General features: G+C 42.8%; 1 protein-coding gene across 14 annotated transcripts in view; it reads left to right on the top strand.

The window, feature by feature from the left end:
- CHL1 (cell adhesion molecule L1 like) overlaps positions 1 to 26,755 on the top strand; it is a 148,050-nt gene that overhangs the window by 46,557 nt on the left and 74,738 nt on the right. For 9 of the 14 annotated variants that reach the window (XR_012057862.1, XR_012057861.1, XM_072934661.1 and 6 more), the window contains exon 2: positions 1,149 to 1,229. The exons of 1 other annotated variant lie outside the window; for it this stretch is intronic. The gene's annotated coding sequence lies outside the window, so the exon portion shown is untranslated. Of the gene's footprint in view, positions 1 to 1,148; positions 1,256 to 16,451; positions 16,658 to 16,762; positions 17,676 to 26,755 lie in introns of those variants that run through there. 4 more of the 14 variants (XM_072934666.1, XM_030283296.4, XM_030283298.4 and 1 more) reach the window with 4 other exon arrangements.

Below are 26,755 nucleotides of genomic sequence, written 5' to 3'. Positions count from 1 at the left end.
AGTCCAGGTGCACGTGGGCACTTTGGGAGGGGGATTGGCCCTGTCCATGGGGAAATAAGTCTGTCTGCACCTGGTGAGATGAGAGCAGATAAAGAGATTATCAAGTAGTGACAAGAAAGAAAATAGGTTAGCTGAATTCCTCTTTATCACTTCTTCTCCCTCCAGACGTCTCTGAATATCTTGTCATTCATACGGAGAGGCTGGTAAGAAAATAATTTTTTAAGGTGACCCAGAGAGGTAAAACCAGACCAAAATGGTGCTTGTGTGCTTCTTTGGCTCATGGGTGACACAGGAATTGGTCTGGTGCTTGCACTGTGTGGGTTGTAACATTTGGGAGAGCAGGAAAAGTGGGATTAGAGCTCCAAAGGAGTTTCCAGGCTTTTGCTGCTCCCAGCACAATGTGGAGCATCCTGTGACCCAGCTCTAGGTGGGAATATCGAGGTCAGTGGCAGAGGTGTGTCCTGTCCTTGCAGTGAAGATACAGAAATGTAGCTTTTGGTCAATGTGTTTAAAACAGGTGGAATGATTTGGGGAAAAAAAAAAAAACAACCAAAAACAAACACTTAAGGGATCTGTTTCCTCTTGGCTGTGCTTTTCTTCCACAAGCCTTTTTTGTTTCTTTTCCTTTAAAGGAAAGTAACTATTGAAAATCACTTTGAAACGTGAATCATGTTAGGAGAGCAATAACGTAGGTGGTGATTGATAAGATTTATTGTTTCTGGGTTTGTGTTATCTTGTGATTCTGAGGAAAGCTGAATCTTATCTGTTTGGTGCTGTATAAACACCTAACAGACTTCAGAGAGCTTGTAATGTAAGCAGACAAGAAAGGCAAAGGAAGAGAGGGGAAATGTGCAGAAAAGTGCCTCTTTCCAAGGCCACAAACCAGGTTTAGAATAAAAATCAGATCTTCTCACTTCAGCCCATTTTCCCCTCTATTCCATGGGGTGTTGCTTCTGTTATTCAAACATGGAAAAACCTCTCCTTTTCCAGGTAAATGAAGGGCAAGGAGAATGAGATCAGACAGAAACTCAGCACACAGGGAAAAAAAAAATAAAGCAAAGGAATTGTACTGATAAAGGTGCTGGTTTTAGATAAATTCAACATATATCATGCCATTACACAATTCACAATTCTGTTTTTCTTTCTAGATGCAGTGAAGTTGGGAGAAGGATTCAGATGTAAAACTACAGCCTGACCATGCACTGATGAGGAAACAGCCCCAAGTACTGGTTAGAAATGCATATTTTTCTTTTCAGTTAAGTATTTCTGGTTTGGATGATTTGATTTCCCTCTCTATCCGAATCATCACAGTTAAAGTCATTGTAACCATTTTGGACCCGTTTGATATAATTTCTGTCTGAAAAAGTCTCTCTATAAAAGCACAAAGGTGTGTGTGTATGTGTTGGCACAGGTAGGTCGGTTCTGGAATGCTTCCCTGTGATTTTAATTCCCTGGAGGGTGTGGACATGCTTTCAGAGCCTGACAGCTCTGAGGTCAGATGGAGCTTGTTTGTCGTCTCTTTTTGCAGCTCAAGTAAACATTCATTTGTTATTGTGTGGAGCTCAGCCCTAAGCCAGGCTTTATCCTGTTGTAGCAACTAATTGGTGAGGAAATCGTGATTTTACATTCGAAAAAAACCCTCTCAGCTCTGCAGAAAAAGGTGCTGTGATCATTCTACCCTGATTATTTCAAGGTCAGTGTCCCATTCTGCTCTCCAGCAGCTGCTGGTGGCCATCAGGACAGGGAGGGGCTGGATGGATTTCCTTGGATTTCCTAAAAGCAGAAGAGAAATAGCGGAAGAGCAGGGGCTTCATGGTGGCACTGCCAACAAGCGTTCAGCAGGGAAAAAAGGCTTTGGAGCCCTGGAGATATTTATGGCTTGCACTTCTCCAGGACAGTTTGTTTCCATGGGATTTCAGTGCCCATGGACCCTTCCTGTAAGGAGATGTGCCTGGAGGAAATAATCACACTGGCAAGGGGGTTCTGACTATTTATTTAACTATTTTTAAATCCTATTCAGAAAAAAAGAAAAAAAAAAACACCAGAAAAAAACCCTCCAACCCTCTTGTAATCCTGTTTTCTTTATGTCTGTGGCTGCTGAAAAGGGTGTCTTGACTACCAGTATGTGCATTTCCCATGGACTTTTACTAACAGCTTCAAGGTGAAAGCTTTGTCTATAATGGGAATTATTTACACCATAACTTCCTTTTAAGCTGCCATTTTTTAGCATTTTGTGTTTTGCTTGCTGGCCTTGACTACTGTAGAGAGCAGGTTTCTTACGTATCTGCTGCTGAATTTAATTTTGTGAACTTTGGTGGTCTGTAAAAATCAGAATTATAAAGTTATTGACAAAATGTAGTTTGTTTGAATAACATATTTTAGGATTTTTTTCAAAAATTATTTTCCTGTATTCACTGATAAATGGATTTATTTCCATTACAGACAGCAATTGTTCCAAGTAGAAAATAATTTACTAATTTCTGATTAACCCCAGCTAATCAGGCAGGCAGTGGGATCCAGCTGCTGTGTAAGCCCAGATCTCCATAAAATCTGGTTATATTTCCATTTATCTCAGTGTGGGAGCAGCTCTGACCTGAAAAGCTGACTTCCTTGTGTGTTTGTGAGTTAGCTGATAAACTTTCTCTCTTTCAAGCCCATCCCGTGGGAAAGGCCACCATGGAAAGCTGGCAGGTTTTGGGGTATGAATGAAAAAGAAGAAATATTTACTCCATTTTTCTTAGGGGACAGTCGTTGTTGTTTCTTCTTCTCCTACCTTTCATCCCCCAAACATTCTCCTGAAGTATTTATTCTGCTTTCTTAAGGGCCAATCTGTGTTGTTTCTCCTTGCATGCCTCCAGAACCTTCTCCTACCTTTTATCCCCCAAGTCTTCTCTCTGGGAGGGTGTCCCATGGGCTGAGCTGTTCCATTTCCAAAGCAGCTCCAGCATTCCAAGTGCAGCCTTGGGCAGCTTCCAGCATGGAATCACACAATCATTAAGGTTGGAAAAGATCTTTAGGGCCATCAAATCCAACTGACTGTGGCAGCACTGCCGAGGCCACCGCTCGCCCACGTCCCCAAGTGCCACATCCACAGAGTTTTTGAGTTTCAAGGAAGTCCTAAAGGGCTGCAGCCTTTAGAGCTGTGCCTGCAGCGGGGATGTTTGGAATTGGGGTATTTCTGCCCTTTGCATCCCAGCTCAAAGCACCCACTCCTGTGTTTTTTTGTGTTTTTGTGCCGTTTCCTCTCTGCCTGACCCCATTGCTCAGGGCAGGGATCAGCCCCGTGACCCCCTTGCCCTGCATGACCAGAGAATGAACCCAGAGCCATTCAGAGGGGGCTTCAGAGTGGATTCATCTGTGCTGCCCCACAAATAACTGCATTTACTCACACAGGGGCTTATTATTTAAATACATTTCTCCTCTTTGTCAGAGAGAGGAATTGCAATTAAGATTTGATTGTGTGATGAACTTCCTCTATTTAGAGCATTACTGGGGAATCTTTTCCTCTCTGAAACCTTTTAAAATCTGAATCTGAAACCTTTTAAAAGATATTTGGCAGTGGGGAAGTTGGTAATCGTTACTTTTCATTTAAAATTCAGGGCATGATGTGCGAAGCTGTGTTTATGAGGAGGGTACATGGTCCTGTCATTTTCTACTTGCTTAAAAGCTTGATAAGTGGTTGAGGAAGCTCCCATCCTGAGGAGAAGAAAGGGCTCATTAAAAAGATTAGCTCATAGAGAACAAATTAAACTTCAGTGCCCTGCATAAAGATTATAATAACTGTAATAATAAATGAATTAATAATGCATTAAAGGAGAATTCCTCCAGTCAGCTTGTCACACGCTTATCCTTGAAAATTGACTTTAGCGAGGTGTGTCACATGAGCTAATGACCTTAACTGATGGATTTGGGATTTTTCCACACTCCAAAATCCACTCAAACCCATATTTCTGAATTTTTGACAGTTAGTTTGCTGGATAGACGTGTAGTAAGTTGGGCCATGTGGTACTGCAAGTTCACAGAATCACAGAATAATGAGGTTGGAAGAGACCTCTAAGATCATCAAGTCCAACCTATGCCCTAACACCACAACTAGACTATAGCACCAAGTGCCATGTCCAGTCTTTTTTTAAACATATCCAGAGATGGTGATTCCACCACCTCCCTAGGAAGACAATTCCAGTATTTTATTATTCTTTCAGTGAAAATTTTTTTCCTAATATCCAACCTAAACCTCCCCTGACGTAGCTGAGGCTGTGTCCTCTTGTTCTGCCAGCTGGGGAGGAAGCTCTGGTTTAACCTCAGGTCATCAGAATTGGGAAATCCTGAGCTCTTGGAAGGGATAAAAATTGGCAATCCAGTGCTGGAGGCTGCACAGCTGCACCAGAGGTGAACACCTGGGGCTGATGTGGGATACAGAATTCATATGGAACTGACAGAGAGTAGGTTTAGATCAAATCTGAGGAAGAAATTCCCTCCTGTGAGGGTGGGCAGGCCCTGGCACAGGTGCCCAGAGCAGCCCTGGATCCCTGGCAGTGCCCAAGGCCAGGTTGGACATTGGGCTTGGAGCAACCTGGGACAGTGGAAGGTGTCCCTGCCATGGCAGGGGGGGAATGAGTTGGGCTTTGAGGTTCTTCCAACCCAAACCAGCCTGGGATTCCATCTGGGGGACTTCCATAAATCTGAAGGTTTTGTTCCCACTGTTATAAATGTGGGATCATGAGGATTTAGGAATTAGTCACCAAATTCAGCACTGAAATAAGAGGTATCCATAGGAGTTGGGTTGAGGAATTGTAGGTGCTGAGGCATCTCTAGGCAGCAGAGAAATGAGAGTTTGGGGATTTCTGCAGTGTCCCCTGGGTAAGGGCTGAGTTTCTCATGGTTATTACACTGGGGGAAAATTGAATTAAGGGAATTGATTATCCAGACATGGTAAGCCAAAGCTGGTTGTAAAATGCGTCTTTAGGCACCTGGGTACCTTTAAAATTAATCAAATATTCACTCCTGAAATCCAAACCTCCACCTCTAAACCCAGACACTGTTGAAGGTGGAGTTTATGTGAGCCATGAGTTGGTTAAATTTTAGAATCTTGAAATAATTGAGGCTGGAAGGGACTGGGGAGGTTCAAAAAGGAATCTGTGGGTTCCAGAAATCATGGGGAACACTTGCCCTGTTCCTACAGAATCATGGTTTGGTTTTGAAAGGACCTCAAAAATCATCTCATTGACATTTTCCACCAGCCCAGGTTGCTTGATTTATAATGATTATGCCACACTGGTGCTTCTCTGTGTCCTCAGTTACACCTGCACACAGGTATTTGTAGGTGTTGATTTAACATTGAGCTTTGCCTATGAAAGACATGAAAGCAAATTCCTTCTGGGATGCTTTTCTTTCTTTCTTTTTTTTTTTTAATTTGAAAATAATTGAAAATGCATCTCTAGTGTTTTGTTGCTTTTATTGGAAGGGTATTTTTAATCAAAATCTCATTCAGCATAAAAAGGACAACATCAATGGGGTTCTTATCAGTGCTTTGCATCATGTTAATACCAGAGCCAGCAATGAGTAGTGCAGGTATTATACCAGAACAAAGGAAATTATTCCAGGGATTTTATCTGAGAATACTTTGAGTTTGTTTGTCAAGCCATGCAATATGTGCTCTGCTTTGTTTGCTGGCTGGTGTCAGAACAGCTGAGCAGTTGCTGGAGTTTGCACAGGGATTCTTTTCTCTCCCTGCACTGGTTTGCTTTGGCACATTGTTTGATCCATGCTGGGAAAAATAGTGAGATATCAAAGAAAAGTGATGCATTAATACCTGGAACTGTTACAGCTCAGAGCAGTGCTGCCTCTGCACATTTGAAGTGGTCACTCGGGGTGCTGGAAGTACAATCCTTTATTTCAGCCTTCCCACGAGAAAGACTGAGCAGTGAATTGTGAATTTTGGGGCTGGCGGTGGATAAGGAGGAAGCACAGCTCTGCCTGCTGGGCTGGATCTGCTCCTCCAACCTCCTCTGCTGCTCTCGGGGAGCACAGGGAGCTAAATGCTTCTTGGAACTCAAAATGTCCCTCAGACATTTTTGGATGTTCCAGGCCCAGCTCAGAAGCATTTGAGACCCTGGCAGGCAGCTGGAAACAGCTGTGATTTTGGGTTTGAGCCATGGAACGATTTACCAACCTTGCAGGAAGAACAAGAAGTCACAAAAGTTCAGATATTATAGTAGAAGTAGTCACAAAGTCAAGGGAAGAATTTTTGAGTGCTGTACAGGGGGGTTTTGGTTTTGTACATGGGGGTCAGAGGTTTAAGATGGAGGGATTTGGGCCTGTCCTGTCCTCCCTCTTTCTCCTTCCTTACCTCCATGTTCTTGGTGATGTTGGCACTCCCAGATTGGTTTAGAGTAGAAAGGCACCATTTAATATAGGTAATGGGCATTGGGGACAAACTGTACCCATGTAACACGTAATGTACCATATAAAAGATAGAAAAGCACCATTTAATATAGGTAATAGGCATTGGGGACAAACTGTACCCATGTAACACGTAATGTACCATATAAAAGACAGCACAGCCCTGGGCAGAGGGGGAGAGAAGAAGCAGTCGGGAGTCAGAGAGGATGTCAGGGGGTGTGTGTGCCTCTGCCTGAGCTGTGAGCAAACCACAGCAGCTCCAGGAGAAAATCTTTTAGATAACTTGCAATAAACTGCCTTGAGACCGGACAGCAGAGACTGCTGAGCCTTTCTTTGGAAGCTCAGCTTGGAGGAGAGACTTTTCCAACACTCAGAGCCACCCTGACCTAGAGAGGTCTTCGGCAAATGCTGAGGTGTTCTTAAATTCCCAGTAACGAGGCTGAGCTCATTAGCACTCTCATCAAATGGCTTTCAGTTGCTATCAGTCTGACTTGGATTTGAATTGATGACCTTGAGATAAAAGGCTTTTTATTCTATTACCCATCTCCTGAGCCATCAAGTCTTTAATATGCCGTGTAAAATCAGTTTTCAGATGGTATTTCTTTTATATAATATCATCATTTGTTACTAATGATGTCTGATTTTGGGTGCTACAAGCTATAATTGTGCACAATAGTACTTTTGTTATTCCTATTATTTCAGATTTATCTGCTGTATTACCAGCTACTTGTAGACACAGAGAAAATAGATTGGTAATAGAGTGTAATCCAGTTTTATATAAATGAGTTAATAAAATCACATAAAAATACAAAGTTAGGTTCAGCATCAGCAAAGCTCATCTGTTTCTTCAGTAAATTGAAGTATAAAATTCTGCTTTGATGCTGAAATTTTGCTTTAGTGCAAGATTCTCTACGGGACCACCAAATTTATGGAAAATTAAGGAAAAAATGAGTAAGAATATGTAATACAAACATGATAGTGAAGGGAGTTTCTTGCATGCCACCCTTTTCCTCCTGAAGGCTTTTCCCTGAGGATAATCTGGAGAAGATCATGTTAAAAACCCAATGTACACAGGAGGGTCAGAAGTGTAACACGGGAGCTTTTCCTATTTTGGTTTTATGTCACTGTGTTTGTTTGGAAAAGATAAAACTGGGAGCACTGGGATAAAAATCTGCCTTTAGGGAGAGATGCTTTGGGAACTCTCATGTATGTACAACCTCTTGTCCATAGTTGCTCTGGTTGAAATTATCCAATATGAATTTGAAAAGGAAGATATTACAAGGCTGGTGCTGCAGCAGTTTTTGGTGCCAAATTAAATGGTTTTCTTCCAGAGGAGATAATAACATTTCTATAAAACATTATTTATTGGGTTTTGACACTAAAAAGTAAGGGCTAGAATGCAAATCTGACAGAAATTTGAAGGAGTCAACCAGCTGAGCCCCCTGGAGCCCAGTGCAGAGGTGGTCCTGTCAAGGTCATTGTAGAGCTCCCAGCAATGGGTCACAGCAGCTTTCTTGGAGATAATGTACGAAAATGAGTAATTGTAAAGCTCAGATAGCTTTCCATACTATCCATCCTCAATTTCCCTCTCAGTGGATTAAGGCAGCCACTGGTGGTGCTCCCAAATTAAAGCCTTCCTAATTAAAGCTTGCCACGTGTTGGAATATTGCTGCCACGTCCCTTTTCCAGCCCTCTCTTCATGGAGTGAGCAAAGCTCCTCCTTTCTAGGTCACGTTTTCTGAATCTCACATGGATAAATACCTCCTGTGTCCTGTGGTTAACATCTGGTAATATTCCCCCAAACACCACTTGTGTCTGGCAGCAGCTTCCCCTTGCTGACTCAGGCTTGGGATTTATTCTTTCCAACCTTTGTTCCCACTGCCTGTCTGAAAAAAAAACATATTTAAAGCTTGCCCTTGATTGCTCCCAAAATAAACAGGGAATATTTTTATTAAATATATATTAATAAAATTATATAATTTTAAAAAATTAATATCTATTATAATTTAAAAATATATTTATTAAATTATCTTGATTATTTCAGGCTGTTTTTCACCATAAGTGTTGTCCTTTAGGGTCCTGGTGAATCCCTCACACTGTGTATGACTAATGAAAATATGGGGCCAAGTCAAAAAACTGTGCAGGTGAGGGGGTTCAGTTTGGAAGTGGAAAGACAAAAAATAATCTTTGTGGGTGTTTATTGTCAGTGTAAACTCACAAGTTGTTGACTGGACCTTGCTGTGACAAACATCTTCTGTTTGTCTATTCAAAATGTATTCAGAATCTAATTCCCTCGTGTGATAGGGTAATTATCCTGATTTTATAAAAAGAAAAAGTTGGGTTGACATGATTAGAACTTCACATCTTGGCAGTTTCTTCTCACTCTGTATTCCTGCAGGCTCTTACAATTTAATTGTTTATTCCTGGATCTTCCAGTGATCTGAATTTAGGCTTATGGAGACCTCCTTTTTCCCATTTGTAAAAAGAGCTGCTCTGTTTGACCATCTCTTGCCCTCAGTCATTCCCAGAGAATGCTAAAAACTAATTCCTGCTAGTCTAAAGAGAACTTCAGCAGATTCAGAAGTATTTCAAAAGGAATTTAATTGTGAATGACTTATCCACTGTGTTTTACCCACGCAGTCCTCAGCTCTGCTCAGATTGGGGTCCAAGCTCCAAGATAAAATGGATTCTCTTGAGGATCTGGTCACTGTAGAACATATTTTTGTGAAGAAAGAGGTTAAAAAAGATGTAGAAAATGCCAACCTTTTGTGCTTTGCCAGGTAGATAATGGACTAATGTTACTCTTTACAATCCCTTTTTGCAGGCAAGGTAGGAAGAAAGGATCTTATCACCAAAAGTAAAAGGTTCTTTTGCAAGTGGCCATCATCTTTTTTTCTTTTTTTTTAATTAATCATTGTTAATTCAACTACTGAGAGGTTAGAAAAGCTCATTAGGATTTATATGAACGATTTCTTATTGCTTAATTAGTCTTCATTAGTTGGATTGGAAGATCTGAAGATCCACATTTCTGCATTACTCACCCAAGCCACGATGAGCAGGCGGCTTCGTTATTATTTTTATTCTAAGGGCACTGCAGGTGTGGTTATGTTCTCCTGTTGCATTCCCTGCCCTTTCCCGCTGTCCTGGTGTGTGATCCTTGCTCAGGCCCAGGTCAGCCCCTCTGAGCCCAGTTTAACAGCAGCAGCCAGAGGAGGAAGAGCTGGTTTTGGGCAGATCAAGCATCCAACACAGAGGATTTAGAGGGGTGGGAAGGGTTAAAGTGGAAATCTCACCCATCTTGGGATTTTTAGAGCTTGGTACTACTGCACTGTTTCTCATGAGGATGGCAAAAGGCATATTGGAATAATAAATACAGGGTAAATCAGCTAAATGTATTAAAACAGAGTGATAAATCACACATTCTGAGATCCTCTCAAAAAAATTGCAGTGTGTTTTTTTGTTATGCTTCAATAGTTTATTCCAAGTCCTGCCCCTGCAGGTTTGGAGCATTAATGTATTTCATTCTGCTGTGAAGAATATTCCTCTTTTCTGCAATGCCACCATCCACTTAGGGATTTCTGAGACAGATGTGATATTGAAGTACCTTCAGTCCTGTGCTTTGGAATAAAGGAAATATTTTTAAAGCAAAAAAAAAGCACAGTACCCTTCATAAAATGGAAATATAAATTCATTTTCTGAAAGTGACTGAGCTACTATTGAATTATTTTTTAGAAGAGCATAAGAAAATGCCAGAGAATGGAAAGTGATTAAAAATGTTAGAATTAATAGCAAAAAGTAGATGAGCAAATTCTGTGTATACAGATTTGCATGCAGTGATGGAAGGAGGATTACAGAATTAATTTACCAATGGCATTTATTTTTGAAGCCATTTCAGATAAATAACAGCCCTAACGAAGTCAGTGGGGCAAATGCAGAAATGTCATTTGAATAATAGAAAAAAAAAAAAAACACACTAAAAAATTAGTATTTATTGTTTTCCTTATCAGGTAGAATCTTAAATTAGTGAAAAACAGGAAGATGATCAGTGTAGGAATTAGAATTGTGATTTTCTTTGGAGTTGTGGTAACTTGGAAAGCCCCAAAAAGCGACCGTGTGCAGATGGGATTTGGGGAATATTACCAGATGTTAACCACAGGACACAGGATTCCTGATTTGGGTGGGATTTGTGATCCATGTGGGATTCCTGATGCAGGAGGGATTCCTGGTCCAGGTGGGATTCCTGATCTGGATGGGATGCCTGATCCATGTAGGATTCCTGATCCAGGTGGGATCCCTGATCCAGGTGGGATTCCTGATCTAGGAGGGATTCCTGATCCAGGTGGGATTCCTGGTCCAGGTGGGATCCCTGATCCAGGTGGGATTCCTGATCTAGGAGGGATTCCTGATCCAGGTGGGATCCCTGATCCATGTGGGATTCCTGATCCAGGAGGGATTCCTGGTCCAGGTGGGATTCCTGATCCGTTTGGGATTCCCTGAGCTGAGCTTTCTCCAGAAAGAACATCCCAACCGTGCATCTCCAGCTGGGGCAGAGGTGGCCCAGTAAAGTTAAAAATGGGAGGTAAAAGTTCATAATTACCCTGGAGCACAAAATGGTCAATCTTGTGTTAAGGACACATGAATAAAGTGACAAAAAGCATCTTAGCTTCTCAGAAGGTAAAATATAGCAGTTTATTAGATACCACACACTCTTTTATAGATAATTCTGACAGAGCTGGACCTGATTGCTCCTTAATCAACACCCCTCACACCACTGGTTAATTAGGAATAACACTTTTCTTGTAAACATCTTACAAGTTTGAAACACTAGTTGTAAAAATTATTTTAATTCTTTCTCAGAGTTTTCTTAAGCTCCCCCAGAACAAGGCTTGGGAAAGTTTATCTGACTTTCTTTGACTATTTCACACAAAATAACAGGGAAAGCAATTCTCTCCAGGTAATTAAAAATTGAGCCTTTCTGGCAAAATGAGGTATTGTGTAACGTGTGAACCTCAGAGGCTGTCGTGGTTTCCCCATTCCCTGCATGGGGGTGATGCACTGGCCATTCCCTGCCTGCCCTGGGGACATGCCAGCTCTGCCCAGCCCCGTGCCCGTCTCTCCTGCCGGTGCCAAGTGGTGACAAGGAGACCCTCACACAAATTGGGATTGCTGGAGCTCCTTAGGGATGCCTGGGATGGATCCCTGCTTTCTGTGCCACAGGGTGTGGCAAGCACATTTCTCTCCCTCTCAGGATTTTTCATACATGTACATTTTTCCTAAATGTATATATGGAAATAATTCCCTTGTAATGAACTCCTGTGGCAACTGGCTTTGCCCTTCCTGCTAATGAAAATAAATTCCATCTAAACCATTCCAGGCACTGAATAGTCCCTGTCCTTACCCTTGTGCAGGGATAGAAGAACAACTGCACTGAGGGGAAAAGGTGCATCAGGCCACTGAGCAATAACTCATTACCCTGCTTTGCCATGCTCACACACAAGCAACGATTTTGTTCTAGGCAGGATTAAAAAAAAATGTTAAGCTTGGCATGGAAGTGTTAAGAAGAAATTGATTTTTTTTTTTCAAATGGAGTAGTGAGGAAATATGTAAAGTGAGAATTCTCCAAGAGATGGAAATCCTATTTCCAGGCAGCCACAGGAGATGGTACAGCCAAATAATCAGATTAAAACCCACAGGCTGTCAGTACAACTGAACAACGATCCATCCATCTTAGAGCTGCTCAGGAATAACTTCTGCTGCAGCAATTTATGATGTGGCCTGACAGGAAGGGTTTGGAGGGAACATGTCATTAGCTTGGCAGCATTTAAAGAAAACCCCCAAGTTATTTGTCACATCTCTGTCAGGCCAGTCTCGGTGAGGTGCTCCATAAGGAGACAGCAGCTTTTGGAAACAGGAGCTGCAGTGACTTCCAACCCTCCTGCTGCTGCCAGGTGTTGATTTGGGCAGGCAGGGGACAATCCTGGGAGGCTGCTCAGCCCTCACTGTTATTGTAAATGTAGGTGAACCCAATGGGAAGAAATGACGATGTCTGACTCAAGTCAGAAGGCTGAATTATTTCTTTATTATTACTATGCTAAAATACATTAATATACTATATAAAAAAGGAGTATAATAAAACTGCATACTACTTTCTCTAACATAACTGGTGACCCTCTCTGAGACCCCAGTCCCAGGTGGGTTGGATTGGATTGGATTGGATTGGATTGGATTGGATTGGATTGGATTGGGTTGGATTGGATTGGCCATCAGCTCAAACAATCCTCACCAGAATCCAACCCAGAACTCACCTCAGGGAAACAATTCTCCAAACACATTCCACACGGGAAAAACAAGGAGCAGAAATAGAAATTGTTTTCTCTTTCCTTTCTCTGTGCACCTCTATGAAAATCCTGAGAGGGAGAGAAATGTGCTTGCTACAGACTGGGGCTGCTGGAAGGGGGGAGCCGCCAGGATCGGGAGGGTTTTCCCTGGGAAGAGGCTGTGAGGAACATCCAGGGCTCTTTCTGGCGTTGGCTGGAGCTGCCCACGAGGTCTCTGTCACCACAGCACAATGGGGACAGGGCTGAGGGGACACCACTAACGAGGGACTCACTCAGCCAGGAGACAAAGGGACACTGTCTGCGCCCAGCATCCCTCATTTGGGAATTAATGAACGGCTATGAAACCTCTTCCATGGGCAAGGAGAGCTCTCCACCGAGTTCTTGCTGCTTAATGATTTCATTTTGGGTTTGTGGGGCTCTTTGTTGCAGGGTAGTGGTTGTGGGCAAACTGATTTTGGGGGGAGGGATTGATATTTTCAAGGATGCTTCATGCCTGTGTTTGAGAAATGCTTATTTTTCTTAATTCTTTCACGAAATCCTGCAGATTAATGATGCAAAAAAAAAGGCTTTTTGATCATCTGTTGAGCTGCTGTGCCCCTACAGGGTGGTTGTTTTCATTAACCAACTCGGGTTTACAGTTCTACAATGCAGATTTATGTTAAAAAGTTAATAATAACCCTAGAGCACAAAATAACAGGGAAAGCAATCCTCTCCAGGTAATTAAAAATGGAGCCTTTCTGACAAAACAAGGTATTCTGTAACCTGTGTACCTCAGAGGCTGTTTTGGTTTCCCACTGCCTGACATCCCCTGCACGGGGCAGAGCTGGTGCCTGCTCAGCCTTCCCCAGCAGGCAGGAGATACTCCAGGGTTACTCACAGCCCGTGTTCTGCACAGCCTGCCTGAGCTGCAAATGCTCTGAGGTTTGCCAGTCAGCTGCTCTCAAGCAGAATTTGCAAAATATCTTTTTTCTCAGTGGAAGCTCTGTCTGGAGTTTCTTTCTTTTGCAGCTCCCCTGTTTGCCAGTGGTGGAGGGGTTTGGAGAGCTGGGACAGGCTGCACAAGTGTCAAAAGCCTCATTTCATCACAAGCTGTCCCAGAAAGAGCATTTCCTTTTTTTCCCCTTTGCCAAGGGAAAAAAATCCCTACAATTCTCATTAATCCAGTGCATTTCAACATTATAACCTTTATACCCCCAAAGTGTGCAGTATTTGCCAAACCTCTGCTCATCACACAGGATTTTCATTTCTCTGAAATGAAAATTTCAGAGAAATGAAAATGGGTTATATTTGAGTTTTTGTCTTCAAGAATGCTGGTGACTTCTGGGAAAAGGATGTTTTTGGGGTTTCCCCACACCTCTGGGTGCTGTGTTCTGTCCCCAGGGCTGGGTGAGGATGGGTCAGTCCCTGGGGCTGAGTGCTGCTGGGGCAGAGATTGGATAATTCAGCATTTTCAGTAAAACTCTGACAGCCCAGCCTGGAACTGAGTAAATGATCATTTCACCCTGAAGATGCTAACAGAGGCATTTTTACTTTTAAAACCAGCATTTTGGGAAGGAGTGGCTTTACCAAATCTTTCTGTATTTAAGCCTTGTCAAGGCACTGGTGGAACACCAAAACAGCCAAAATCACAAAGCACTGGCAAAACTTTCTGCTCGTCCATTGCTTTGCAACGAAGAGCAGCTCTTGATGCCACTCATGAAAGGATTTCTTCAGCCAAGGGGCTGGAACATGGACTTTTGTCTCCTCAGGGCTGCTGATGCTTTTGACAGATTTTTTTGGAGCTCCCATCATGAAGCCTTTGACTCCCTGAGCATTGCTGGCAATGGCCAGCCATGAAACTTTATTTTCCCTTCTTGCAGGAATTATTAAGGAGAAAGTTGCCTGGTGTTAGGATTAACCTGAGCTTGGGCTTCTCGGGGCACTGGTTCTGTTCAAAGTCATTTCCCGCTTGTAGAAGAGGTGAGGTGGAATTTAGAGCTGGGTCTGAGGGAGAGCAGCTCCTCCTCTGACCCCACAGGAGGCAAGAACCAAGCTCTGGATGCTGCTGATGGAGGAGGATTGTGCCACAAGGCAGCAGAGGAGTGTGTGCCACCGTTTTGGGGAGAAATGCATCAGGAAAGGATCAATGTGAAAAAGGAATTGCTTTTTTTTTCTGTGTGTGAAAGGGTAAGGGAATGTTTTGCTGTAGAGTGGTAGAACTGCCAAGAACAGAGATTTTCAGTCTTAAAATATCTAATTAATATCACTGATTCTTCACCTTGCTGTGAGTTAAGTGTTCTTTACAGATCACAGATGTGTATTTATATGAATATGTATATTTGTATTTAAAGAATAAATCTCGTGTTCCAGGTGCTCAGGTAGGAGCTCTGACATCGGAGCACAGGCTGGCACCCTGATCCTTAGGGACAAGGCTGCTGCTCATCGCTGCTCCATTATTGGGGTTCCTTTAGGGATCTTATTTTGGTATTCATCTCTCCAGACTCCCATAATAGCTCATTTCATTGAGAAGTGGAACATAAGGCATTAGCTTAATTAGTGATTGTTAATTTGTGACTGTTTCTGTGGAGGAGGTTGTGCAGTTCCCTGCTGAGTTGTCCAAAATTAGTGACCTGGATGCACTGGACATTATTTACTTGTTTTACAGCAGGATATGGGAGAAAATCTCCTTCATTCCTCTTCCCTTGGGTTTGGATGAATCATCAGATTTCTCTGACTCAGTTGGGTTGGGTTTTTTTTGTCTCCAAGTCTGCCACTTTCCCCCATCTGCAATCCATTGAAAAGATGGATAAAAGAACTTCCAGGCTTTTATCTCACCAGGAAGTTGCAGAGAAGCAGCAGCTTGGTGACGTAGCAAAGGCAGGTGCACACTGATTTCTGCTAGAAAATTCTGAACAATCAGAAATAATTTACTGTTTGGAAATGTAATTGATAAAAAAGCTGCTGTACATCATGAATTGGCGTAGGGTCTTTGGTGAATCCTGAGATTCTCCTGGAAAGAACCTGGTCCTCTCTGTAGTTAGCAGGTTCAGGGTGGAAAAATGAAGATGTAGAAATATTTAATGATGATCTAAGAGAAATTATGTAAAAGGCCTTCATAGCCTAGGATGGACTTGTTGGAAGTGATCTTACTTGAGTGTTAATTGTTTACACACTAATTACTCAGAGTTTCACAGTACTTTCAGTAATTTGGCCACATAAAATTTATTGATAAACTGATCTTAACAGAACCCCCAGAAAATGAAGGCAGGTGTAGGGAATATGATGCTGATAATTGCAAAACAAACCACAAAAACAAACAAACAAACAAAAATATTTGGAAAAGTTTCAGATGACTCTGAGAGTCAGAGACAGAAATCAGCAGAGTTAAGGAATTAATTTTAAAAATATTTAAAATGTCATTAGCTCAGCTATAACAGAAGATAGAATTTATGTATTTCTTGGCCAAGTTGAGCTGACTCCCTTTAAAAGAGGAGTTAATTGAGATAGGGCAGAAGGACAAACTCAGATATTTTAGGATCACCCTTTGCAAGTGCCACACACAGGAAAATCTGGTGCTAAACACTTTTCCCCTGTAAAAGAGGTTCTGCTGCCATCTGATCCATATTCCCAGCTCCGGGATGTATCACCCTGCAAATTGCAAAACTCGGGATTAAGAAATGTGCCTTGAAAACGTGCCAGCCCAGCTCCTTACAAGGCTCCCAGAAAAGATGAGTCACTGCTTAAATGGCCACTCGGTGCATCTGCAGAGCAGTTCAGATTCGATTCCCTGGAATTGTCTGGGTTCCTTGGAGAAGCTGCTCTGGAAATCTTGGAGGAACGGAGGTGGCATCAACCCAGGAGGAGCATGAGGGGACAAGAGAGGTCCCAAAGCCATCCAGAGCAGTGAGGAGGAGAAGCACAGAGGATAACCCAGGAAGGTCTGGAATTCCTGAGCTGGTTTTGGGGTCTCGTGGCTGGTTGGTGGCACCAGAAAGGGGCAGATGTGAGATATTGTCTGGTTCAGGGTGTGCAGGGCAGGTTTTGGGAGTTGTGGTGGTGTCAGAGCACCGCGGGGAGATGTTTGTGACACGTCCCCACAAGACTGAGTTGGTGTTTTTTGGTTTTTTGTCTGTCCCCCCACCTTCTCTTGGTCTCTTTGCAGTTGTGCAACTCAGAGCCTTGGTTATTGCCCATCTCAGTGTAAGGTCAGGATTTTTGCCTACAAAGGCAGGATTATTTCTGAGTTCCAGTCTTAGCTCAGATGTCTTGTGGGTTTTGTTGTTGCTGTTGTGAATTTTTTTCTTTTTCTTCTATCCCTTTACAAACCCAGCTTTCTCAATCTCTCAGCTGTGCCTGGTGTCCCCTCAGAGCGGACGGGCAGAGCTGAGACATCTGAGTTTATTCTCAAGTGCCTGGTACTCTCTGCTTCTTAAAACACACCTAAAACAACCTTTACTGGAACCATTCCTTTTACCTTTTCTGTCTCTGGCTCAGACAGGAATGAGATTTTTAGCCACATGTTTGCTGACCGGATGCACCAGGTTTCCTTTGTTCAGTGTGTTTCTGATGTATTTGAGCTTTGAAAAACTCAGATTCAGGTGCTTTGTGGGGACCTGGCAGAAAACTCTGACTTTCTCTGCCGAAAATCAGATTCTCTCCAGCACTGCTTGGATTTTCAGTGTCCTACCAAAGCCCTTTGGAAGGTTGAACATTCCCAGCTGGCACAAGGATGTGCAGAGTCCAGGCTAATGAGCTCCAGATTTGGCTGCTCTGGGATGTGTCAGGTTTTTTTTCCTGGCAGAGATTTTTTTCTTTTCTTTTTGGCTCCTTCTGAGGGAAAGCAGCTTCTTTCTGTCTTTGTAATAAATGGGGAGAGCTGCACATTGAGGCAGTGCCCTTCCAGATTCTGAAGATTTGCTCAAACTGTGCTGGAGTTTCCTGCAATTCCTTCTGGAGGTGAGAGTCAAACTCTGCTGGAATCTCTTGCTAACTCTGATGTTACTTTAGTGGTGATTCTACCTTTGGAGAGAAAGCAAATGTCAATTATTTTTTCAGACAGAGATCCTTGTAGGGATAAAAGTTTCTGATTTTCATCAGGAAAAACAGGGATAGGACAAGGGAAAATGCATCAGGCTGAAAGAGAAGAGGGTTAATGGGGTATTGGGCAGGAATTCCTCCCTGGGAGGGTGGGCAGCCCTGGCACAGGTGCCCTGAGCAGCTGTGGCTGCCCCTGGATCCCTGGCAGTGCCCAAGGCCAGGCTGGACATTGGGGCTGGAGCACCTGGGACAGTGGGAGGTGTCCCTGCCATGGCAGGGGGGCACTGGGTGGGATTTAAGGTCCCTTCAGACTGAAACTATTCAGGATTCTGTGCCACATTTAATAGGACTCTGTCCTAGCTTTTGTCATGAAATCTCAGACTAAAAGAACATAATATATATGTTTTAAAAATATTTTCTATGTTCTTTTTTATATCTTGTTGATTTATTGTTTCTTTTCTGTTTCTTCTCCATTGTTATTTTTTCTCCTTTTTACTTCTTTTTTGTTCCCCTTTCTTTCCCCGCCCCTCATTTTTTTTTGCTGCAAAGTCACAGGTTTCCCTAATCTGTGAGGTACACACCAGAATTTTAAATTAATTTACTTTTCTCCTTTGACAACTGCCTTTTTTGCCACTCCAAGTTTTGCTCTTCCTCCTCCCTCCAAGCTTTGCTCCACCAGAACTTCCCAGCTCATCCAGAGCATCTCTGCTTTATAATTACTTTACATTTCTTTATGGCTTCTCTTTAGGCAGAGGAATTGCATAAGTTAATGTGAATAATACTAATTATTTTGGATCTGTCACTGCACGACTGATGATGAATAATGCAGATACTGCTCTGCTGCTGGATGCAGTTGTTGGGGATTTTTGCCTTTTTCTCCTCATCACCTGCCTTGAAGTATTGTGACATTGGATGACATAGATAAACCTGGGTTCTGTAATTAAGGTTTATTTTAATGAGCCTGGAAAATTCTCAGTTTTGCATGTCCTCATGGTTTAAATGTGGTTTAATCAGTCCTCCAGTTTTCCTTTCTGCTCAGTCCTCTGCTGACATTTCTCTAAAGAAATAACAGGATAAATATTCACAGGAATATCAGGAGGATAAAGCTCCAGAATGCCCCACATTGGCATGTTTAGGTTTTCATATTAATGACAATAATTTTGTGCATTAGATCAATGAATTTTTCCCATCTATCTGTGGAAGGCCTGGCAAATACCACTGAGGGGGAATTTTAGTGCCTATGGATTTGACTTTTCTGATAGAATTCACCTTATTTTCCATGACCATTGGGGTGATTGGGATTTTTTCCACTCCTGCTTCCATAAAAGAAGCTTTAGTCCTCCTTGTGCAGGCTTTTTCAGCTGCAAAAAAAAAGAAATTTGATGAAAGCATGGGTTCCTCACCCTCTCACTGCACACTCTGCCCAGAATCCATGGAATAAGTACAGGAAAAGCTCTGCTTAGGTGGGATCTTATTTTCCCCCACAGTTTGCCAGCAGAGCTGCTGGTTGCTGGGCTAAAGGAAAGTAATTTCTGAGTGGTGGGTGGGGAATTTGTGAATATTCAGCTCATCTGTCTGAGCTGACACTGAGCTCTGAGAGCCCTGTCCATAACTGTCCAAACTGATATTTTCAGACTAGAGTTGATCCCTATTCAGGCACCAAAATTTAAGAATTTTCCTCCAATTCCCTCCCTATTTTTTCCCTCCCTGTGGCTGTTTAATATTAAAATTCTGCATCTCGTGGTGGGGATGTCAGCAGGGATGCTCCAGCTCCGAGGGGATGTTAATTATGAGCAGTGCAGGGTCCCAAACCCCTCCCAGGAGCAGCATTTGGGATGGGTTGAAGCTGCCCAGATTTGCTCTGGCAGGGTGGAAAGCTCAGCCTCATACTCAGAGCTGGTTCCTGGAAAAGGAGGCCAAGGGAATCCAGCTCTTTCCCAGGAGGGAAGGTTGGAAAGATTCTCCTGCAGCTCCAGAAAGGTGATTTTATTCTGTCTTAGGCTTGGAAACAAATCTGAATGTATCTCTGGTTCAGCCATCTTTCTCAGAGTGTTTAGGCACAGGAATGGTGCATTTCCAGCTGTAATTTTATTTCTCACTAGCAGGTGAAAAGGCTGTTTTCAGCTAGGAAAAGAAAAAATGGCTATTTGTTGATCCTTCCTATAGGAGAATCCTTTGAAATTTAGCAACTCAACTTCCCAGAATCACAATTCCCACTCAGGGATGATGTCTGCTGCAGTAAAAACCACCTTGGTGTTCCCAGAACATAATGAATTCAAAATGTATTTATTGGCTGTATGGCTTGAATTCAAAGACCTTTAAATGAGATAGAAAGAAAGAAAGAAAGTGGCCAATTTTCCCAGCAGAAACATTTATAGTGGGAAGAAATAGTTTGAAAAATTTGATTTTTTAGCCTGAGGCCAAACAGAGCAATCACATATAGGATGAATCAGATGGATTCCATGTACAGAACGCTGGGAAATCAGCATTGAAGCATTAATCAACACTTTCATGTTATGATTTTTAGCTTTGTAATTACAATCATGCAGTATTTACCAAGTGTGAATACTTCAGTTGCAAGGATTTGCTATCAAATTGGATGTGGGGCTTAATTTAGATTAAATTCAGGAACTCTGTGTCTGGAAATCACTCAGTACTTTGTGCCTTGAAGGCAAAAAGTGCAGAGGAAGAACGTGAGAAGGAGGAGAGGAAATAAACACCCCAACTGCATAGACAAAAATACACTGATTTTTCTCTTTTAATTAACAAGAAGGGTTCAGGTATGAGAATAGAAAGAAATCAGCTTGAGGTAAATTCATTGCAAATCAGGGCTGCACTACAGATACCAAAAGATTAAATACTCCAAGCAGAGTCCTGGGGAAGCTGGGTTTAGGAACTGATTATTGTGAGGCTGAGCCCAATAAGCATGAAATATTAATTAGGCTCCAGGTATCTCATGAAATAAAGGTGCTTTAGCATTAAGGAATGAAAAAGAACCAGATTTAGAAGAAATATTACAAATTATTTTGTGCAATAATCTAACTCAAATATTGACTCCCTGGTCCTATAATACAAATAAATTAAATTATTAGGGATTAGTGGCTGGTTTCAACTGGAGAGAACCCAAAGCAGGAATATTTAACCTTTTCCCTACTCATCCCTGACACTTGGGATAAGCAGCAGTTGTGTCTCCTGCGCTGGAGCACTGCTGCTCCCCAGGGAAGCCGTGAAATGGATGGATGATGGATGGATGGATGGATGGATGGATGGATGGATGGATGGATGGATGATGGATGGATGATGGAGGGATGGATGGATGGATGGATGGATGGATGGATGATGGATGGATGGATGATGGTGGATGGATGGATGGATGGATGGATGGATGATGGTGGATGGATGGATGGATGGATGGATGGATGATGGTGGATGGATGGATGATGGATGGATGATGGATGGAGTTTTGTTGTCTGGGTCCTGCAATGAGGAATAGGGAGGGTTTTTACTCCGTGGCTGAGGAATTGGAGGGGAGGGGACGCTGCACTGTGAGGAGGATGAGTCCTGCCACTGTGCCTTTATCCTGCCTGTCAGACCTCTTCCAGGAGGAAGGGATCACTGGGAGAGCCCTGTGTCATTGTCATTGTCACTGACTGCTGCAGGAGGGACAACCCTGGATTTTCTCTCAGCTGTTTTATTGCCCCTGTCCGTCCCTCCAGGCTGGAGCTGTGGCTGGAGCTCCTCTGTGGGTCCTCCCCCAGACCCCTGGGTGCAGCAGAGTGTGAGGAGCCCCAGTGGCAGTGATTGCCACTGGTGTCCTCCTGTCTCCTGGTGTCACCTCAGCTGCACTGGGCAGCCCGTGGAGGCTGGGAGCTGAGTGAGGAGCAGATGTGTGCCCTGCTCAGGTCTTCCAAAGTGTAGAGTCCATTCATTTCACCTCGCTGAGTACCCTGGGCACTTACTCATCTTATTTGCATAGTTAAATTAATCATTTGTACAGGATCACAGGTGCTGTCAAGTCTTTTACACCTCCGTGTCACAGTTGTGAACTGGTTAACAACTGAGTGGTTGACAAGGCTGATTCAAGCATCCTTTTGTTTGTAATTAAAAGTCTGAATTTCCTGGCAAATTCAGGACAAATGCAGCTCAAAGTAAGGCTTACATGGTGCTTTAAGGCTATGGTTTAATGTACTGTTATTAGAATAGACCTGTGTATCCATGGGAATTCCAGGGATTACATTCATTGCACACAGGTCCCATCCTGATAATGGTATGAACACGAGCAGGTGTCCAAGAGACGGAAGAAGGAGCATCATGACACAGAAAAGTCCACTAAGATCATATGTAAATTCTGTCAAAGCTGGAATTTGAATTTCTGAGAATTTCCAAAACCATCTCTTTAATTAAAGATACCACAGTGATTTGGGAAAGGGAAGGGCTGCAGTGACAGGGTCAGATTTGAAATTTGTAATCCACATCATCCTGCCCTGAGCTCCTGTTCTGCCTTCCCAAATTCCCCCAGACTCCAGAGAAGTGCTGGTTTGTGGCTGAGGCTGCCAGAGCCCAAGCCCAGGCTGCCATGACCCTCAGCTCCCCACTCCTGCCTTGCTTTTGGCCCAGCAATTTTCCTTGTGCACCACAGATATCATTAAGAACCACTGGCCCAATTCCTTGTTTCATTATGGATGACAAAATAAAACATTAATAGCTTTTTTAATATGAGCTGGGAGTTAAATATTCATTATTTCTTATTACTTCAATGTCACTAAGCCTTTGATGTGCTGGAACTCAAAAACTCTTCTCCCTGCTCTCCACTTGTACCCTTTTAGCTGCTGAGTGTGAAGGGCACCAGAGCTTTGCTTGTGGCTCCTTCCATGGCTCAGCAGCTCCTGGGGCTGTCCTGCTGATGGATGGGTGTGGCAGGCACATTCTTCTCTCTCTTAGGGTTTTTTCATAGAGGAGCACAGAGGAAAGAAAGAGAACACAATTTCTATTTCTGCTCCTTGTTTTCCCATGTGGAATGTGTTTGGAGAATTGTTTACCTGGGGTGTTGCTTGGTTGGATTCTGGTGAGGATTGTTTGAGCTGATGGCCAATCCAACCCCACTGGGGCTGGGCTCTCAGAGAGGGTCAGGAGTTGTGAGTTAGATTTGGTAGTTAGAGAAAGTAGTTTTAGTATCTTCTTTAAATAGTATATTAATGTATAGGTATAATAAAGAAATCATATCAGCGAACTGTTAGGTTTGTGCAAAGGCAGGCCTGCAGTGCAGCAGACACCTGGGGAGGTGATGCTCTTCTCTGCTGGGCCGCACTTTGGCCATGAGGAGTTAAAAAAAAAAGGCTAAACAAGTGATAGAATGAAAAATATTTTCATTTCATATAAAAAAACTTCAACAAAATGCAGATTTCTGACACAAAGGCTGATTTCTCACCCCTGGGTGTTGTGTTTACAACCAGGAGCAGCAGGGCATGGGTGAATTCAGGGTGGAGGGAGGAGCTGGAATAGCACCAATCCTAGGGACAAACTCCAGCACTTGATGAAAAAATAATACAATCAATTAATAGATAATCAAGTGTTAATAATTTAAATGAACTTGGAAATGAGTGTTTTTAATATTTAAACATTATTCTGATGGATGAAAATGAATCACAGTATTACCTGTCTGTCTGGAGGGATGCTGGGGAGAAATTAAAATCTGCTCCTTACACAATGGATCTGAAACCCACATGAACATCAGCTGATGTTTTGTGGTTCAAAATGCATTTCCAATGTGTTATCTCCATTTTTGCATGCATTCAAGGAAAAGAGCATCAATATCTGCAACGAAATACATTTGAAAGGAGTTGGGGTTTGCTTTTGGTGGATTTTTTTGATTGTTCATTTGTTGTTTATTTTGTTTTGGTGGGACTTTTTTGGGGTGGAGTTTTGTTCTTATTCTTGTTTGTATGGGGTTTTTTTGTTGTTTTTTTTTTGTTTGTTTGTTTGTTTTGTTTTGTTTTTTTTTTTTGTTGTTGTTTTTTTTTTAGCATTCAGAGGATGTTGCCCTTGGCTGTGACTCCAGGATTTTTGGGGTGCAGGTTCTTTAGCACATGTTCATTTGAGATTTGTTTCCTTGCAGTATTTCAGTTCTGTAAATTGCTTCAACTAATACTGCAAAGAAAATGGAGGATTGGAATTTTTGGTATGTATTTTATTCATCAAACCTGAATGCAGCTGTCAGAATTCCTCACTGGACTGGATTTTTTGCTAAGGGCAATGAACAACTTTGGAAAATTCAATAGGTACCAAGTCACCAAAGGAAGCAGAGCATAAACTACATGAGATTATTTTGGAATAAGGAGTAAAGAAGGAAGCATCTTGATCTCAGATTCTGGATTTATACACGCATGACTTTTCCAGATAATTTTAACCTCATAAATTCATAGCAATTAATACACTTCAATCTTGAAACTCAAAGGTTTTCCAACTCCTTAGAAAAACTTGTTTCTGTTGTGCTCATCCCCTTTCCCAGCTAATATTTCAACTCTAAATGCAATAATTCATTGGCAGCACTTTGGATTCCAGTAGTTGGTGCTTTATTCAGTGACTCTGCAAGAAGGGTTAGGATGAAAATTTGGACTCAGGAGAGAATCCAGAGGTTTTTATCCACCTCATGGAGAGGAGCACTACACCCTTCTTGGAGAGTTGTTCTGGAAGACATTTATAGGAAAAGGTGGTTGGAATAGTTTGGAAATGAGGAATGTGGCAAGGGGGGAAGGGATCTGAATCTCTGGGAAAAAAGACTTTATGAAATGGCATCCAGTTTTGTATTCCTTGTTTTCTCTCCTGACCTGTTTTAATCTTGTTTTAATTTTGTTTTAATTTGTTTCTTTGGTTGGGGGGGATGTGTGCTAATGGAGGTGAGTGTTTGACAGACAATGAACCTTGTAATGACAGTGATTAATATTCACAAAAGGTAATTCAGGTGGGAAAACGCTCAGCAAGTCTAATAAATGCTTCCAGAGGAGGATCTGCCTCTTAAGTTCTTGAGGGGAAATACACAAACCACAAAAAGCAAACCCAAAACCCACTCAGGGATTCTCAAATTGCCCCCGGAGATTGGGCTCACAGATTACTACTGGTGGTATTTAATGTGAGCAGAGCATCCAAATCCCTGGAAGTGCTGGTCCCCATCATGTCAGGTGCCTGGAGGAGGTGTCCTGCAGGGATTGGGGACTTTGTGCCCCTGCTCTGGGCTTCAGCTGCTCAGAGCTGTCAGCCTGCTGATTCCCAAGGTTTTCAATGAGCTGTGCTGAAATTGAAATGAAAAAGCCCTGAAATTTTGAGTGAAATAGAAATTAGGGAATGTTTCTTGTGCTCTGCAGAAGGCAGAGCTGGACTGGGGAGCTGGATGGGGTCTGATGTTCAGACAGCTTTCAGCAGGACTGGTCCTGTGCTGGTTTGTACAAAGTCACCTCTGATTGTCTGTTCTGGGCATGTCATCTGTCACAGCTGCTCTGTCTGCTGGCCATCCATGTCCTTCTGGACAGATTTATGTCACACCCATCCCTGCGCCGTGACCAATGTCATAGGAAACAATGAAGGAAGCAGATACACATTATTTCTTAATTATTATTACTTTATTGCCATCTATAAATAATTTCTCTTTTTCCCTCTCCAGAACCAGGCTCATATTTGTTTTCTTTTTTCCTTTTCTCGTTGTTACTCTAATGGGCTGTCTCAGCTCCTCAGCCATCAGAAATGTTGGCTTGATGAGGCTGCTATGAAACATTTAAAGATTTAAATTATAAACTCAGAGGGAGAAAACCAGTGATGCATGATTAGTTGAAAGTTTTAAACATAATAGTCGTATTTTTCATATACATGTACAGAAATGGCTTATGTCAACTGTAATGTGATTTCTAATACATATTAATAGAGTCTGTTGCAATGTGGATGGTTTGAACACCTTTTGGCAGATGGCTGTGGTATTAGAGAATGCACAATATAAATTAGTCACTTAGGGAAAGAAAACAATGCTCGAGTGCTAATGTTGACTGTGCTCAGAGATGTGGTTCCAGCACATCGCTCCTGCAAGGAGAAAAGTTAGGAGCAGGATTAAATTTGCCAGGGAGATGAAATAAATGAACAGATAAACTCCTGTGTCAGAAAGGAGCTCGCTGGTGTTACAGCTTGTTCACATCCCTGCCTGTGTCCCTTTTAGCTCCTGTCCCTTTAGAGGTCAGATGGTGCAAAGCCAAGGCTGGGCTCAGCTCATCCCTGGAGGGTTGGAGGGGAGCCCCAGGGCTGGGAGGTTTGGGTGTGCTGCATGTGAGGGGTGCAGCAGCTCAGCTGGGAGGAAAGGCTGAGAGAATTGGGATTGCTCAGACCAGAGAAGGCTTTGGGATGACCTAACTGTGCCTTTCAGTGCCTAAATGGGCTCCAAGAGGGCTGGAGAGGGACTTCTGCGAGGGCCTGCAGGGACAGGACTGGAGGGAATGACTTCAGACTGAAGGAAAATAGGTTTGGATGGGATATTAGGAAAAAAATTCTTCCTAGGGAGGCCCTGGCACAGGTGCCCAGAGCAGCTGTGGCTGCCCCTGGATCCCTGGCAGTGCCCAAAGCCAGGCTGGACAGGGCTTGGAGCACCTGGGACAGTGGGAGGTGTTCCTGCCATGGCAGGGGTGGAACTGGATGGATTTTAAGGTCCTTTCCAACCCAAACCCTTCTGTGATTCTCTGTGGAAGGTGGTAACCACTGTCTTTAAAACTGATGTGAGACATGAAGGAAGCTGATGGCTGAGCATTGTCTCCTTTTTGCTCTGTGCTGTTCAGAGAACAGAATTAGCCGGTGATGAATCTGCGAGTCCTGTAAGTGTATTCCACCTTCCAGGTAGTGGCCTGACAAATGGCAGGGATTTTGTAGGAAATCACTTTAGCAAACGCTAAAGGGCACTCATCTCTGAGCCAGAGTGCAGCAGCTGCTTGGGCAATTTATTGCTGTGCTCAAATTCCTAATCGAGG

The sequence above is a fragment of the Taeniopygia guttata genome, chromosome 12, assembly GCF_048771995.1.
Source record: "Taeniopygia guttata chromosome 12, bTaeGut7.mat, whole genome shotgun sequence".
Classification (NCBI taxonomy): Eukaryota; Metazoa; Chordata; class Aves; order Passeriformes; family Estrildidae; genus Taeniopygia; species Taeniopygia guttata.
Note: the sequence above shows the minus strand (reverse complement) of the source record. Positions and strands in the feature narration are given on the sequence as shown.